The following is a 15,175-nucleotide window of genomic DNA, read 5'->3' as shown; positions in this document are numbered from 1 at the left end:
GGACTGCGATCTTCGCGTAGTCTTTCACATACTGTCGGTAGAACCCCCACATGCCAAATAAAATCTGTAATTCCTCGAGATTCTTTGGATCTGGCCATTTAAGAATAGCCTCTACTTTTTCTGGCTCCATCCGCGTACCATCGGCGAATATAATATGGCCAAGGTAGTGAATTTCTATTTCAAAAAATTCACATTTGCTCTTCGTTGCAAATAGTTTGTGCTCTCGCAAGAACTCGAACACTAGACGCAAATGCTCTATGTGTTCTTTCTGTGTCTTACTATACACAAGAATATCATCTAGGAAAACTACTACGAATTTTCCTAGATATGGACATAAAATGCCGTCCATCAGTGTCATAAATGTCGCTGGAGCATTGGTTAGCCCAAATGGCATAACCAAAAACTCAAAATGCCCGAAACGGGTCCTAAATGCTGTCTTCGCAACATCTTCTGCTTTAATTCTAACCTAATGATACCCTGATCTCAAGTCTACTTTTGTAAAGTATCTCGATCCATAGAGTTGATCAAACAACTCATCCATGCATGGCATCGGATACTTGTTCTTAATCGTTTTATCTGATTTTTAAGAGCCCTATAGTCTATGCACATCCGCATAGATCTATCTTTCTTCTTTACTAAAAGAATAGGCGATGCCCACGTAGGCCGAATGAAGCCTTTGTTCAAATATTCCATCAATTGTTTTTTCACCTCTTGTGCCTCGGAGTGGCTTAATCTATAAGCAGGTTTGCTTATAGGTTTTGATCCTAGCATAACTTCGATCCATGGTCTACTTCTCTAGATGGTGGTAAGCCATCTGGCAAATCATCAGGAAAAACATCCTGAAATTCCTCTAATAAATTCATTAAAGTATCTACGTACTTTTTCTTTAATGTCTCTTTCACCTTAGATTTTCTCTTGTTTGAATCGCATGCATGCCAAACAAGGTTTTCAAACAGTGGGTCTCGTCCAAGGCTATTTTGTTTTCCTTGTTTGTCTGCGCAAATATCATCTACAGTTTCATCTACGGAAACACAATTTAAAAGAGGGTAACAAGCATATACCTCTGCTATCTGGTCTCTACAGACCACTGTGCAGGACCGCTGTGCACAGCTCCATGGAGGAAATAAGTGGTGTGGCGGGGACAGTACGATCACCCTGCAGGGTAATGATTCTACCTCCATGCTCAAAACGTAGCGTATTATGTAGGTAATTCTGAGCTAGACTAGGGCCCAAGCCATACAGTCACACCCTTCCTAGATATACGTCTGCTCTGGCTAAGTGCATGACCTGAAAGTCAAGCGGAGCCTCGTAGTCCTACATAGATAATGGGACCCCCAGTACTACGGTATTCCATTCCATTTTGTCATACTCGTTGGCTAGGCCAACAGTGTACTCATGATCGCTCTGGGTCTCAGTCAGCCCCAACTTCTTGACTAATGAGTAGTTCAAGAAGTTGTGGCTAGCTCCATCATCAATAAAAGCTGTGACTCTACAGCCACCTATGGTGCCATACATGCGCACCATGTCATGCGGACCTACAGTAGGCTGCCACATCGCTGGTGTCACTGAATAAGTGTGATGCTCATCACAATGACACACTGTCACCTCTCTAAACTCTACGGAACTGAAAGGGAGTCTCTGCACTGTATGCAACTGCCTAGAGGATTTACCATCTCTTTTGGGCTCGTTGCCACTCGTGCTGGCTTTAGTCTTTGGACACTCAGGTTTCGTGTGCCCTACATCATTGTAATTAAAGCAGCGATTTTCCTTTCGCGCTTTAATATACTGCTCTTTCTTTTGGATTTCGTTGTCTCTTTTCTTCTTGGATGGTCGCGGTTTTTTAGACCCAATGACCACCCTAGATCCTTCCTGGTCCATCCTATCCCCCTGCTTATCACTGCGGAACCCTTTTCTTTTAAGGCCTGACCTCCTCTTCTCACTACCCTCGGCCCTGCTAGAACCACCATCCGCACTATGGCGCTTGATGTCATCAAATATCTGTGCATACTTAATTGCCTCTACTAAGTCTTTAGGCTGTAAGGGCTCTATGTACTCAAGGTAATCATCTTTGAGGCCTCTTTTAAAGCCTCGCAATGTCTAGAATGCATCGATCCCCTTTAGCTTGAGTACTATCTCCCTATAGTCTAAGATGTACTGAGTCAGGGATTTGTTCTCCATCGAGCACTTGTCCCATAACTCCCAGCTTCTCTGCGCCTCATTAACAGGCGAAAACTCTTTTCGAAACATCGTTTCAAACTCTGTCCAAGTGGCAGGACGAGTTGTCAAACTCATCCACCACTTGTACACTTTGTTGGTTAATGAGAGGCTAGCCTCTACGGGCTGCATCCAGCTAGGCTGCTATCGCAGCGCGTGCAAGTCTGACCACTTCGCTAGAAACATATTGACCGAGTCCTTGTTTCTCTCCTTCTCCTCGCCACCAAAACTAGGTGGCTTTAAGTCTTTTAATAACGACAAAGCTATCTCTACGGACAGCCCTGCGCGCATCGGCCTTGTACTCCTGCAACCACCAGCGAAGGCTACGCTCACCCGTGCCGCAGGAGCTCGGCTACCACGAGGAGTCGGAGTACTAGCCGAGGCGACTGTAATGGCATCTAACCGTGTGGAGATGCTTTGTAGCATCGTGACTAAGTCAGCCTAGACTTTTACCCATATTGTTCAGTTTTGCATTAAGATATTTAAAAAGTCCACTAGAGAGCTCCGTCTCTGTCAGGACGTCGGCAGGGTCCAATAGGTCATAATTGTCATCATCGTATTCCAAGAGGTCCTCCTCGGTCCCCTCGGCGACGTCGGTGTTCATGTCATCTGGTTCATCAGCGGTCAAAAAGGAGTCATCTGCTACTACTGCAGCCACTGCGAGCTCGCTGGGGTCCTAAGGCGATGTCGATAGACGAGGGCGCTGGCGGATTATTTCTCCACTGCCGGGAGAGACGTGTCCGTTTGATTAACCAAAAAATAATAATTTTTGTGGCAGCGTTCTCTTTGGATGTAAAATCTGCTACGGCCGCCTATGGGCTGTGGGCCACCTGCAGTGCCAGGCAGGCCGCTCGCTGTGGCCAGGCCGACCGTCGGCTGCGCCGGTCGTGGCTGGCTGCCTGGGGCTAGTCTTCGTCCCCTCGTTGATTGGCTGGCCGCTTGTCTTAGTAGAGGAACCCATGCTGGCCCCCACGTTGATTGGCTGCGCCGGTCGTGGCTGGCCGTTTGTCTCAGTAGAGGCATCGATGCTGCTGGCTTGTGAGAACACACAGTAGAGGCATCGATGCTGCTAGCCTGTGAGAACACACAGTGGACAGCAAAGTCGACCTTTTCTCTACACCAACGGTCCTCGGGCTGGTCTTTGCACCCCGCACACAGTGGACGATTCGTTATCTCCAAGCTCTACAACTCCTTGAGAAGCACTTCCATTGTGTCTCCCGTCTCGCAAGTGTTGTCACACCGCCACATTGCACTATGGGTCCTCGTCCCTCATCTCACCTCACTTCACTCACATACACTCACTAGCATAGATAAGGGAGAGATTAGCAAGAGGATTATTAAAAGCAAGACTCAATTGCACAATGGAAGAGTATGTTGTATTATGAGAGATATTCACTTATATACGTGGCCATAAGTGTTCACACTCACTTAAATTGTAGCCGGCCGAGCACTTTAGGCTTATAAGAGGCCTAATGCTATTACAAGGACTACTCTCATAGTATATCCATGAAGTACATCAGATGAGACTAAAATCGTGAAAGTGCAGGTTCTTAAGCCATGATACAGTGGCTAGTGCGTGATACAAGTTAATCTGTGATGAGACTAAAATCGTGAAAGTGCAAGTTCTTAAGCCGTGAGATGGAACTTCATGAATTGTAATTCCGCGAGATGGAATTCCGTGAATTTGCAGATTTTGAAAAGCTAGTTAATGAATGAAGAGGTTAGTGGTGTAGTGGAAATTCCTAATGGGATGGGGGTGGGGTTTTTTACGAATGATTGTATTTTTATATTTGTGTGAGCCCCTTTTTTTGACTGAATTTGTTTTCGGCAATCATCAGCAAGGTTACATGTGATTTTTGTTAGTGGAGACACTAATAGATATTAATAATGGAATATAAGAGAGGAGGATCCGGAGGAATGTAGACTTAATCATCTGAATGAGATGGTGATTCTCAGTTCCTCTTTTGATTCATTGAAGCGACATTCATCTTTTGAAGTAATTGGCTTTTGATGATGTCCCTTTGTGTGGCAGTATTCTTGTCAAATGTTGTAGGACCTATTCCCGCTTTCTTCTATCCAAGTGCTTTTATGTTTTTATGTATATTTAAGTGCTCTTAGAAGTAGATTTACATGAAGTACAAGAATTGAGTCATATAAACTCTTATTGAACTGCTCTGTGTCGAATTAGCCACTTCTTAGTGAGGATTGGAAGAATTACGTCAACTTGCGAGGCTAATATAGATAGATCATTGATTTGTGAAGATGGTAGCACCGTTTGGAGAGGTTTGTAATTTGAAGGAAAATTCTAGGTGATGGGTTGTACCATTGACGAGGCTTTCGCCCACCATGCCCCCCCCCTATCTAAGGATGTATCTGGAAGTTGTCGATGGTGAGGCTTTGGTGCAAATGCTCTCCAGTGCATGAGTATAGATATGTACTCATGGAGCAGCTGCTACATTAATTTAGCCAAAAGAATAGTAAGCAATAAGCTTAACAAATATATAGTGGCTATTGCGTGATACAGGTTAATCTGTGAGGTGAGACTTAAATCGTGAAAGTGTAGGTTCTTGAGGGAACTCTATGAATTGTAATTCTGGAAGATGGAATTCTATAAATTTACAGATTTTGAACTCATGAAGTTGCACGTTTTGACCTCGATAGTATTTATTTTTAAATTTATTTTATTGGTCAACTAGATCATGACTTGCGAGCAACTTCTTGTGTGCTTATTTCTCACATCCAGAGGGGTGACAAGAGCGTTGTTATTTTGTCCTTGATGCAATCATAAGACTCCATTGTAGACATGGGTATTGATTCTTGACTTTTTTGCTCAAATGTTGTCGAGGAAGTAGAGGAGAGTGCTGGTTGTTTGCTTGAACACACAAGCTCTTGTGACGGTGTTGAATGCACGAGAGTGGTTGAGTGATTTGCTTGTTGTTGCTTGGGTCTCCAGAGTCTTGTCGAACTTTAGGTGAAGTTGTTGGGGTTGAAGTCAATGGTGAGGCTTTTTTCACATTGTTCAATTTTGGCAATGATATTATGAAATTACCATCAGAGTATCCTTGTTGTTGTTGATGTTGAAGCACATGCACAGGCACCCATCTTTGATGAACATTATAAACTGGTGGCCGATGTGCTTGGTGTTGAGGCTTTCTTCTTTGTGCAAACTCAGGGGACTTTGTGATGCGCTTGGGGACCCAAGCTTTAGTATTTCCTTTTGGTAGTACCCTTGTGCGTGCAATAGTGTTTTTGGTACCCACATTTGATGACTTGTGAGAAATTCGTATAGGCTTTTGTGGACTGTGTTGTGGAGTACTTTTCTTTTTCCTTGGCCTCCGAAGTGTTGCGTTAAGGAAGAGGTTTTGACTGTCGAGGCACCCAAATTTGTTTGGCACCTTCATAGTAGCCTTGAGCTACAAGTAGCTGCTTCTCCACCCACATTTTGATACTATTAAGATATCATGATTGTGGTCGTCTTAGTGGAGTTCTCTTTTGGGTTGATGTGGAAGGTTTGAGGCCCTCCTTGACTTCGGTTGTCGTTGAGGTTGCAGGTTTGAGACTCATGGGCATTGTTGATAATGATGAGATTAGAGTCTCTTATGGAATGGCTGTCAATGACGAGGCCTTTGAGCATGTGGTTGTCTCCCTTGGTGAGGTTTGTCGATAAAGATGCATAGGCTCCGAGGTCTTTCCTTTGAGTTCCTTGTGAGAGATAGATGGTTTGGCTGTGGAAACTTCTTCAAGAATAGCTGTTGATTGTGAGGTTTTGGCATATCAAACTTTGTAGAGGTGAGGATGGGATTAAAGGAGTAGATGCTTTATCGGAGTTGGTTGTTGACGCAGATGTTGACGCAGATGGTAGGTCATTGTGTAGAGGGGCTTTTGTGGAAGAGGCTTGTATCCTTTTGCGTTTAGCATCATAGATATCCATTAAAGTTGGATCCTCTTCCTTGCAGTATGGTATTGTCACCTTTTTGTTGTTGTGATTATGATGACTCTATCGCTAGTAAAGCGCAATGGTGCTTGGGGAACGATATTCCATTTATGTTCCAAGATTAAATCTGCTTCTAAGACATCCTCAACCACCAAAAACTTGCAAGTGTGGGGGTTAGTTTCAATATACATTGTATCTTCAAAGTACCCTAAACACGATGTCACGTAGGCTGTAACACCTGTGAGACCGATGGCGATGGCTGAGGACGTGGCCATCCGGGGTTCAGTGCGCCCATGCGGAGCCATGGTGGGCGGCCAGGCTAGTGTGGATGGCAGGCCACACACTATATAGCCTGGTGGGGGATGAAGGGTAATCCTCATTCTTCCTCTATGGTGGCTGGGTGGTTACCGTCCCCTCTTGTGGTAACGCCCGTAGTGGTGTTACGATGATCTAACACTGGTATCAGAGCGTGAGTTTTGATTGGGTCAGGGTCAGTGCGTGATCGGGGGACCGGAGCCCACTCAATGGTTTTCAACCATTCAAAAAACTCTTATCCTTATCTCCACAAATTGACTGTGTGGAGGGAGGCGGCCAGAATTGGAAGGAAGAATTCTCTCTCTCTCTCCCTCCCTCTCTCTCTCTCTCTCTCTCTCTCTCTCCGTTGCACACACCAAAGCGCTCCATTGCAGGTAAGCAATGTCGTTTTTTTTTTGCTTTGGAGCTTGTCTGCGAATTAGAAGTTTTTCGTCTAATGTAGAGAGTAGTATCCAACTGCAAAGAGAGAGTGGTGTCGACTGCGCAGGTAATCTCTTTTTGGATGTGTTTCAAGGAGGGTTAGGGTGAGCCATAACATCTTCTCAGTAGATCGTGTTGATTATTTGGGATTCACAGTATCTAAGGATGGAATTTCTCTGATCCCACTCAAATCCCCCTCAAATCCAAGCAGTCGTAGATTAGCCAGAGCTCAAGACAGTGAAAGAAGTGAGAGGATTCTTAGGATTAAGTGGGTGGTATCGAATCTTTATACCTAGATATGCTCAGATCCTTTAACCAACCTTCTCAAGAAGAATATCCCATTCTAGTGGACGGCTTCATATGTCAAAGTACTTTTGATAAGCTAAAGGCTGCCTTAGTAACTAACCCTATTCTTAAATTGCCAGATTTTTCCTTACCTTTTGAAGTAGTAACAGATGCCATTGGCTTTGCCTTAGGAGGTGTACTCATGCAGGAAGGTCATGCAGTAGCTTATGAATCCGGAAAGGCCGCATGAAAAGAATTATGTTGTCCATGACTTGGAATTACTCTTAGTAGTATACACTCTAAAGTTATGGAGACATTATCTCTTGGGACAGAGGTTCACTTTAATGACTGATCATCAAAGTTTGAAGTGGATTTTCACTCAAAAGGACCTTAATATGTGTCAAAGAAGATGGATGCAGACTCTGTAGGAGTATGATTTGTAGATTAAGTATCGACCAAGGAAAGAGAATGTGGTTGCATGTGCTCAATAAGAAAGCTTCCTTGCTTGCAGTAACCCCAATATTAAATCCCTTTATCAGTGAAGCAAAAGAAAGAATCATGCAGGACAAAACATTTGGCCCTATTGCTACCTTACTTATGCAAGAGAGCAAGACTCCTCAGGAAATGAGCCGAGTTTATGGATACAAATTAGAAGATGGATGCATGTATTACAATAATCGGCTATGCATCCCCAATGTTGAAGAAATAAAGGGAAAAATTCTGAGAGAAGCCCATGATATCTAGCTTGATAGCTGGACATCCAAGTTTCATAAAGACCTACATGTTTGTCAAGAAAAGTTGCTTTTGGCCAGGACTCAAAAAGAATGTACTCAATCATGTGTGTCAATGCTTAGTATGCCAAAGAGTCAAGGCAGAAAAAATTAAGATGCTAGGAAAGTTACACCCTTTAGACATTCCATAAATGAAGTGGGAATGTATCAGGATGGATTTTGTTACTGGATTACCATCAGTGCAATCAGGTTACAACCCATCTTGGTGGTAGTTGATAGACTAATCAAAGTTACCCATCTCATTCCAATAAATGAGACTTACACTGTAGTAGATTTCACTAGTCTTTCTGAAAGAGATTTTCAGATTGCATGGATTGCCTAGGAGAATTTTGAGTGATAGAGTTGCTAAGTTCACATCAAGATTTTAAAGCAGTAGGAACTTTTTTGGATCTCAGTATAGGTGAATCATTGTATTCAATAGATGAATCCATGCAAACAGTTACCTTGAACACTCTTACAAGCAATGTAAAATTGCTATTACGAGAGGAAGAGACCTTGCAAGAGCTAGAACTTCCAACATATCTCACTGAAAAGTTCCTACTGCCTTCTTTGAAGCAGTAGAAACTTTTTTGGATCTCAGTATAGGTGAATCGTTGTATTCAATAGATGAATCCATGCAAACAGTTACCTTGAACACTCCTACAAGAAATGTAAAATTGCTATTATTACGAGAGGAAGAGACCTTGCAAGAGCTAGAACTTCCAACATATCTCACTGAAAAGATCCCTAGGATTCTGGTTGGATTGGAAATTGCAAATAAAATAACCACTACTCAAGCACAGATTTATCCAATACGAGAACACAATCTCATGACCCTGGAGCTATGGGATTTATTAGGTCAACTAACACTCACGACACATCCTACAAGGATTATCTTTACACAAGACTTGAACATGTCGTGTTTGGGGTATGCAAAAGATACAATGTATATTGAAACTAACCCCCTCACTTGCAAGTTTTTGGTGGTTAAGTATGTCTTAGAAGCAGATTTAATCTTGGGGAATAAATGGACTATCGCTGCCCAAGCACCATTGTGCTTTACTAGCGATAGAGTCATCATAATGGTCAACGACAAAAAGTTGACAATACCATACTACTGCACGGAAGAGGATCCAACTTTAATTAATATTTATGATGCTGAACGCAAAAGGATACAAGCCTCTTCCACAAAAGCCCCTCTACACAATGACCTACCATCTACGTCAACAACCGACTCCAATAAAGCATCTACTCCTTTAATCCCATCCTCACCTCTACGAAGTTCCATGCCAAAACCTTGCAATTAACAGCTATTCCTGAAGAAGTTTCAACAGCCAAACAACCTATCTCTCACAAGGAACTCAAAGGAAAGACCTTGGAGCCTATGCATCTTTATCAACAAACCTCACCAAGGGAGTCACTCGTCATGGATAGCCACTCGTCATGGATAGCCACTCCATAAGAGACTCTAACCTCATCATTATCAACAATGCCCATGAGTCTCAAACTTGCAACCTCAACGACAACCGAAGTCAAGGAGGGCCCCAAACCTTCCACATCAACCCAAAAGAGAACTCCACTAAGACTACCACAATCATGATATCTTAATAGTATCAAAATGTGGGTGGAGAAGCAACTACTTGTAGCTCAAGGCTACTATGAAGGTGCCAAACAAATTTGGGTGCCTCGATAGTCAAAACCTCTTCCTCAACGCAATACTCGGAGGCCAAGGAAAAAGAAAAGTACTCCACAACACAGTCCATAAAAGCCTATACGAATTTCTCAAAAATCTCCACCAATCAAGTGTGGGTACCAAAAACACTGTTATACGCACAAGGGTGCTACCAAGGAAATACTAAAGCTTGGGTCCCCAAGCGCATCACAAAGTCCCCTGTGTTTGCACAAAGAAGAAAGCCTCAACACCAAGCACATCAGGCAATTCACAATATTCATCAAAGATGGTGCATGTGCTTCAACAAGGATACTATGATGGTAATTTCATCATATTGTTGCCGAATCGAACAATGTGAAAAAAACCTCACCACACCAACTTCAACCCTAACCGCTTCACCTAAAGTTTGACAAGAATGGAGGCCCAAGCAATAACAAGCAAATCGCTCAACCACTCTCGTGCATTCAACACCAACACAAGAGTTTGTGTGTTCAAGCAAACAATCAACAGTCTCCTCTACTTCCTCGATCGACAACATTTGAGCAACAAAGTCAAGAATCAAAACCCACGTCTGCCCAACGGAGACTTATAGGCGCATCAAGGACAAAATAACAATGCTCTTGTCACCCCTCTAGATGTGAGAAATAAGTGCACAAGAAGCTGTTGCTCGCAAGTCATGACCTAGCTGACCAATAAAACCAATTTAAAAATAAAAACTATCAAGGTCAAAACCTGCAACTTCATGAGTTCAAAAGCTGCAAATTCACGGAATTCCATCTCCCGGGATTACAATTCATGGAGTTCCATCTCACAGGCTAAGAACTTGCACTTTCACGATTTAAGCCTCGTCACAGATTAAGCCATATCACGCAATAGCCACTATATATTTGTTAAGCTTATTTCTTACTATTCTTTTGGCTAAATTAATGTAGCAGCTACTCCATGAGCTACTCCATATAGCAGCCACTATATATTTATTACTCCATATAGTGGCTACTCCATGTAGCAGCCACTATATATTTGTTAAGCTTATTTCTTACTATTCTTTTGGCTAAATTAATGTAGCAGCTACTCCATGAGTACATATCTATACTCATGCACTGGAGAGCATTTGCACCAAACCCTCGCCATCGACAACTTCCAGGTACATCCCTAGATGGGAGGGCCATGGTGGGCGAAAGCCTGGTCAATGGTACAACCCATTGTCTGGAATTTTCGTTCCAATCACAAACCTCTCCAAATGACGCTACCATCTTCACAAATCAATGATCTATCTATATTAGCCTCGCAAGTCGGCGTAATTCTTCCAATCCTCACTAAGAAGTGGCTAATTTCACACAGAGCAGTTCAATAAGAGTTTATATGACTCAATTCTTGTACTTCATGTAAATCTACTTCTAAGAGCACTTAAATATACAAAGAATCATAAAAAGCACTTGGACAGAAGAAAGCAGGAATAGGTCCTACCCCAACAACATTTGACAAGAATACTGCCACATAAAGGGACATCATCAAAAGCCAATTACTTCAAAAGATGAGTGTCGTCTCAATGAATCAAAAGAAGAACTGAGAATCACCATCTCGTTTTGATGATTAAGTCTACGTTCCTCCGGATCCTCCCCTTTTCTATTTCATTATTAATATCTATTAGTGTCTCCACTAACAAAAATCACATGTAACCTTGTCGATGATTGCCAAAAATCACATGTAACCTTGTCGATGATTGCCAAAAACAAATTAAGCCCAAAAAAGGGGACACACAAATATAAAAATGTAATCATTCATAAAAAAATGTAATCACACAAATATAAAAATGTAATCATTCATAAAAAAACCATACCCCCAACAAAAATCACATGTAACCTTGTCGATGATTGCCAAAAATCACATGTAACCTTGTCGATGATTGCCAAAAACAAATTAAGCCCAAAAAAAGGGGACACACAAATATAAAAATGTAATCACTCATAAAAAAATGTAATCACACAAATATAAAAATGTAATCATTCATAAAAAAACCATACCCCCAACCCGTTATTAGGAATTACCACTACACCACTAACCTCTTCATTCATTAACTAGCTTTTCTTATTTCTTTTGGAGTTTTGGAGGAACAAAGGCCATTGAACGTCACTCAAGATCAACAAAATTGACAAAGCTCGTGCATTCTCTCCACACAAAGGTCTTCAATGCGATCACGAGGACGTGATCGCCATCAGGAAGGGGGGGATCACGAGGACGTGATCGCCATCAGGAGGGGGGGATGTTGGACGTGATCGCCATCAAGAAGGGGGGGATGTTAATCCAATTCCAGGATTAACAAGAGCTACCACCATTATCTTACATTAAGGAGTCACGGTAGATACACCAAAGGGTCATACATTCGAGATATAAAGCAATAGTGTCCAAAGCTACAACTTGGATGGGTGCCCATAATGGTGCGATGAAGTATTTATGGCGAATCCCACTTCAAGAGCGTGTGGTAGCAAATTAGGATGAAGTCCTAAGTGATGTACTTCATGGATATATAATGAGAGTAGTCATTATAATAGCATTAGGCCTCTTATGAACCTAAAGTACCATCAGTATGGATTTTGTTACTAGATTACCATCAGTGCAATCATGGATATATTATGAGAGTAGTCATTATAATAGCATTAGGCCTCTTATGAACCTAAAGTACCATCAGTATGGATTTTGTTACTAGATTACCATCAGTGCAATCATGTTACAACTCCATATTGGTGGTAGTTAGACAGACTAACCAAAGTTGCCCATATGATTCCAATAAAAGAGACTTACACTTTAGTAGATTTCACTAAAGTCTTCCTGAAAGAGATTTTCAAATTGCATGGATTGCCTAGGAGAATTGTGTGATAGAGATGCTAAGTTCACATCAAGATTTTGGACTATCTTTTTTGAAGCAGTAGAAACTTTCTTAGATCTCAGTGTACAGCTTATCACCCAAATGCTGATGGTCAAACAGAAAGAGTAAACCAAGTGATTGAATATATTCTTCGATCATATTGTGGTAGAGAACCAAGGAAGTGGTTAAGCTATTTACACTTAGTCGAGTTTGCTTATAATGCCTCTTATCCCCAAACCATCGGAATTAGCCCTTTCAAAGCTCTGTATGGACAAGATTGCCTCACACAATTAACTTGGTCCGATCATTGATTAGGGTCGAGATGTCTAGACAGATGCTTGATGATATGGGTCATCAGATGCAGTTAATTTGCAAGGATATTAAGGCTGCCCCCCCACACCAGGAGGGATAGACAAAAGTAGTATGCAGATAAGAAGAGGACTGACAGAGTATTTGAAGAAGGAGATATGGTCTTCATTCGTGTACAACCCAAAAGGAGTTCCTTATCCTTAGGGAAATACAAGAAGCTATCTCCTAGATACTATGGACCATATGTGATCACAAAGAAAGTAGGAGATCTAGCCTACGAACTCTTACTACCCCCACACTTGAAGGTACATAATGTGTTCCATGTTAGTTTACTTAAAAAGTATGTACCAAGTCAGAGTCATGTTCTAGATGATGTGAACAATTAACATTTCCAACTCAAGGTTAGATGGAACTTGAACCTGAAAAGATCCTAGATGTATGGGAGAAGACACATATTAAGGGAATTTTTGGTCAAGTGAAAGTTCTACCCTCTAGAGATTGCCACTTGGGAGAAAGAAGAAGAAGGATTACCTCCAGTTCGCGAGATGAGGACATCTACCGTTTCTTAAGTGGGAGAGAATGTAAGATTCGTCCTCCAACCTCTAAAGGTGTATGACACATTCCCTCAATCCCCAGTGATCACCCCTCTCTTCAGTGCAATGAAAGACCTTGTTTACCCTTTTCTAACGTAGAGAGAGAAGAACACATCTTGAAAATATTCCTGACGGAGAAATTGTCCCAGACTTTATGATCACATTCCTCAAAGTCGTATCTTAAAAAGGATTTTCAGTTGAGAGATATTTTAGATGGTGGATGCACGTCTTACATAAGGTAAGAATTAAGTCTAGATTTAGGAAGTGGAATTTTAATAAATCCTTTTGATGGAAAATATTTTTCTAGGCTCTATAATATAGAACGACCGATTAGAAACCAAAAAGGATTTATAGATTGGGTTAAAATCTTGGACGCTGATGGGTGCATGGAAACACAACCTTATTCAAAAATGATAGTGTAAAAATTTTCAAAGGCAAAAAATAAGAGATCTTTCTAGATATCAATATTTACACGCATGGGAAATGTGGAACATTGGAAAAATAGAAGATAATTATCATAAAAAACATAAAATATTCAAGCATGTGTGGTGACAAACAAGTGGCAAGTGGTGGCATAGACTTGGGAGAGGGAATCTCACTTCAAGGAGGCGCCTAGAAATCATATCAATGGGCCATTTTTTTAATTCAAAAAGTACATGATGCGGCTAGATATTTCTCCATTTTTTTAGATGGACATAACTAGGCCAATTTGGACTAAAATTAAGCCAAATTAAATGGGAACCTCTAAACTTAGAGGGCACCCCCATCTATAAATAAAGCCTCCCCCTTTGTAAAAAGTTAGTGTAAACCTTATTCTAGTGTATTTTTCTCATTTCTCCCTTCCTCTCCCTTGTTTGGTGGAAGCTTTGGGGCTTCAATAAACCACTTCATCTTGCCCTAATCCTCTCCATGGTGGCCATGGATCTCTTCTCTTGAAGCCTACTCCTCTTCATGGTGGTCTAGCCTCTTCTCTTAAAGGTGAACCCTCTTTTGAAGACTCCTTTTTCTTCTTTTGAAGGCTATCTCTTCTTGAAGGCTACACTCTTCCCTCCAAGCTCAAGAAGCAAGCTCACACTAAGAGTAAGCCTAAACCATGATGCTTATACTCTCTTCTTCTCTTTGTAATGTTTTGGAAGCATGGAAGTCATGGTTTCCTTCTCTAAGTCATGTTTATGAGTTCTTTTAGATCTTTAATCATTAGGACTTTCTCTCTTCTCTTCCACATGCTTAGGAAGCTCTCCACTCCATGGTTCTTCTCCTAAACCATGTAGAGTTGATCTATATATCTTCATGTTTAAGTATAAATCATGTCAAATGCTAAAAAGAAGAAGTTTTGTTATAATTCCATATTTATATTCATGTATGTGTATAGATGAATCATATAGATGCTAAAAGAGGATGTCTAGTCACATTCTCACATTCATATTCATGTTATGTGTAAACGTGAATGTCATAGATGTCAAAAAGAGGAATTTTAGTTATATTTTCATATTCACATTCATGGCATGCTTATGCATGAATGTCATAGATATCAAAAAAGGATGTTTGGTTACATTTTCATGTTCATATTCATGACATAATTATGCATGAATGTCATCGATGTCAAAAGAGGAATTTTAGTTCCATTTTCATGTCATATTCATGGCATGCTTATGCATGAATTATGTAGATGCTAAAGGAAGATGTTCAGTTCCATTTTCATGTATACATAGCATGTTTATGCCTCAATAGTTTAAATGAAATAAATAGAGAAAGGTTAGAGAAATTTCCTTTGTTTTCATGGATAAGAATTTAACA

At 41.2% G+C, this 15,175-nt stretch overlaps 1 protein-coding gene across 1 annotated transcript in view; it reads left to right on the top strand.

Annotated features, from left to right (window-relative positions):
• The window catches only part of LOC147617622 (uncharacterized), a 112,555-nt gene that overhangs the window by 72,598 nt on the left and 24,782 nt on the right, over positions 1–15,175 (top strand). The gene's annotated exons all lie outside the window — the stretch shown is intronic.

The sequence above is a fragment of the Cibotium barometz genome, chromosome 36, assembly GCF_041138505.1.
Source record: "Cibotium barometz isolate CiBa-2024 chromosome 36, ASM4113850v1, whole genome shotgun sequence".
Taxonomy (NCBI): domain Eukaryota; kingdom Viridiplantae; phylum Streptophyta; class Polypodiopsida; order Cyatheales; family Cibotiaceae; genus Cibotium; species Cibotium barometz.
The sequence above is the reverse complement of the archived record's forward strand: the minus strand, read 5'-3'. Positions and strand labels throughout refer to the sequence as shown.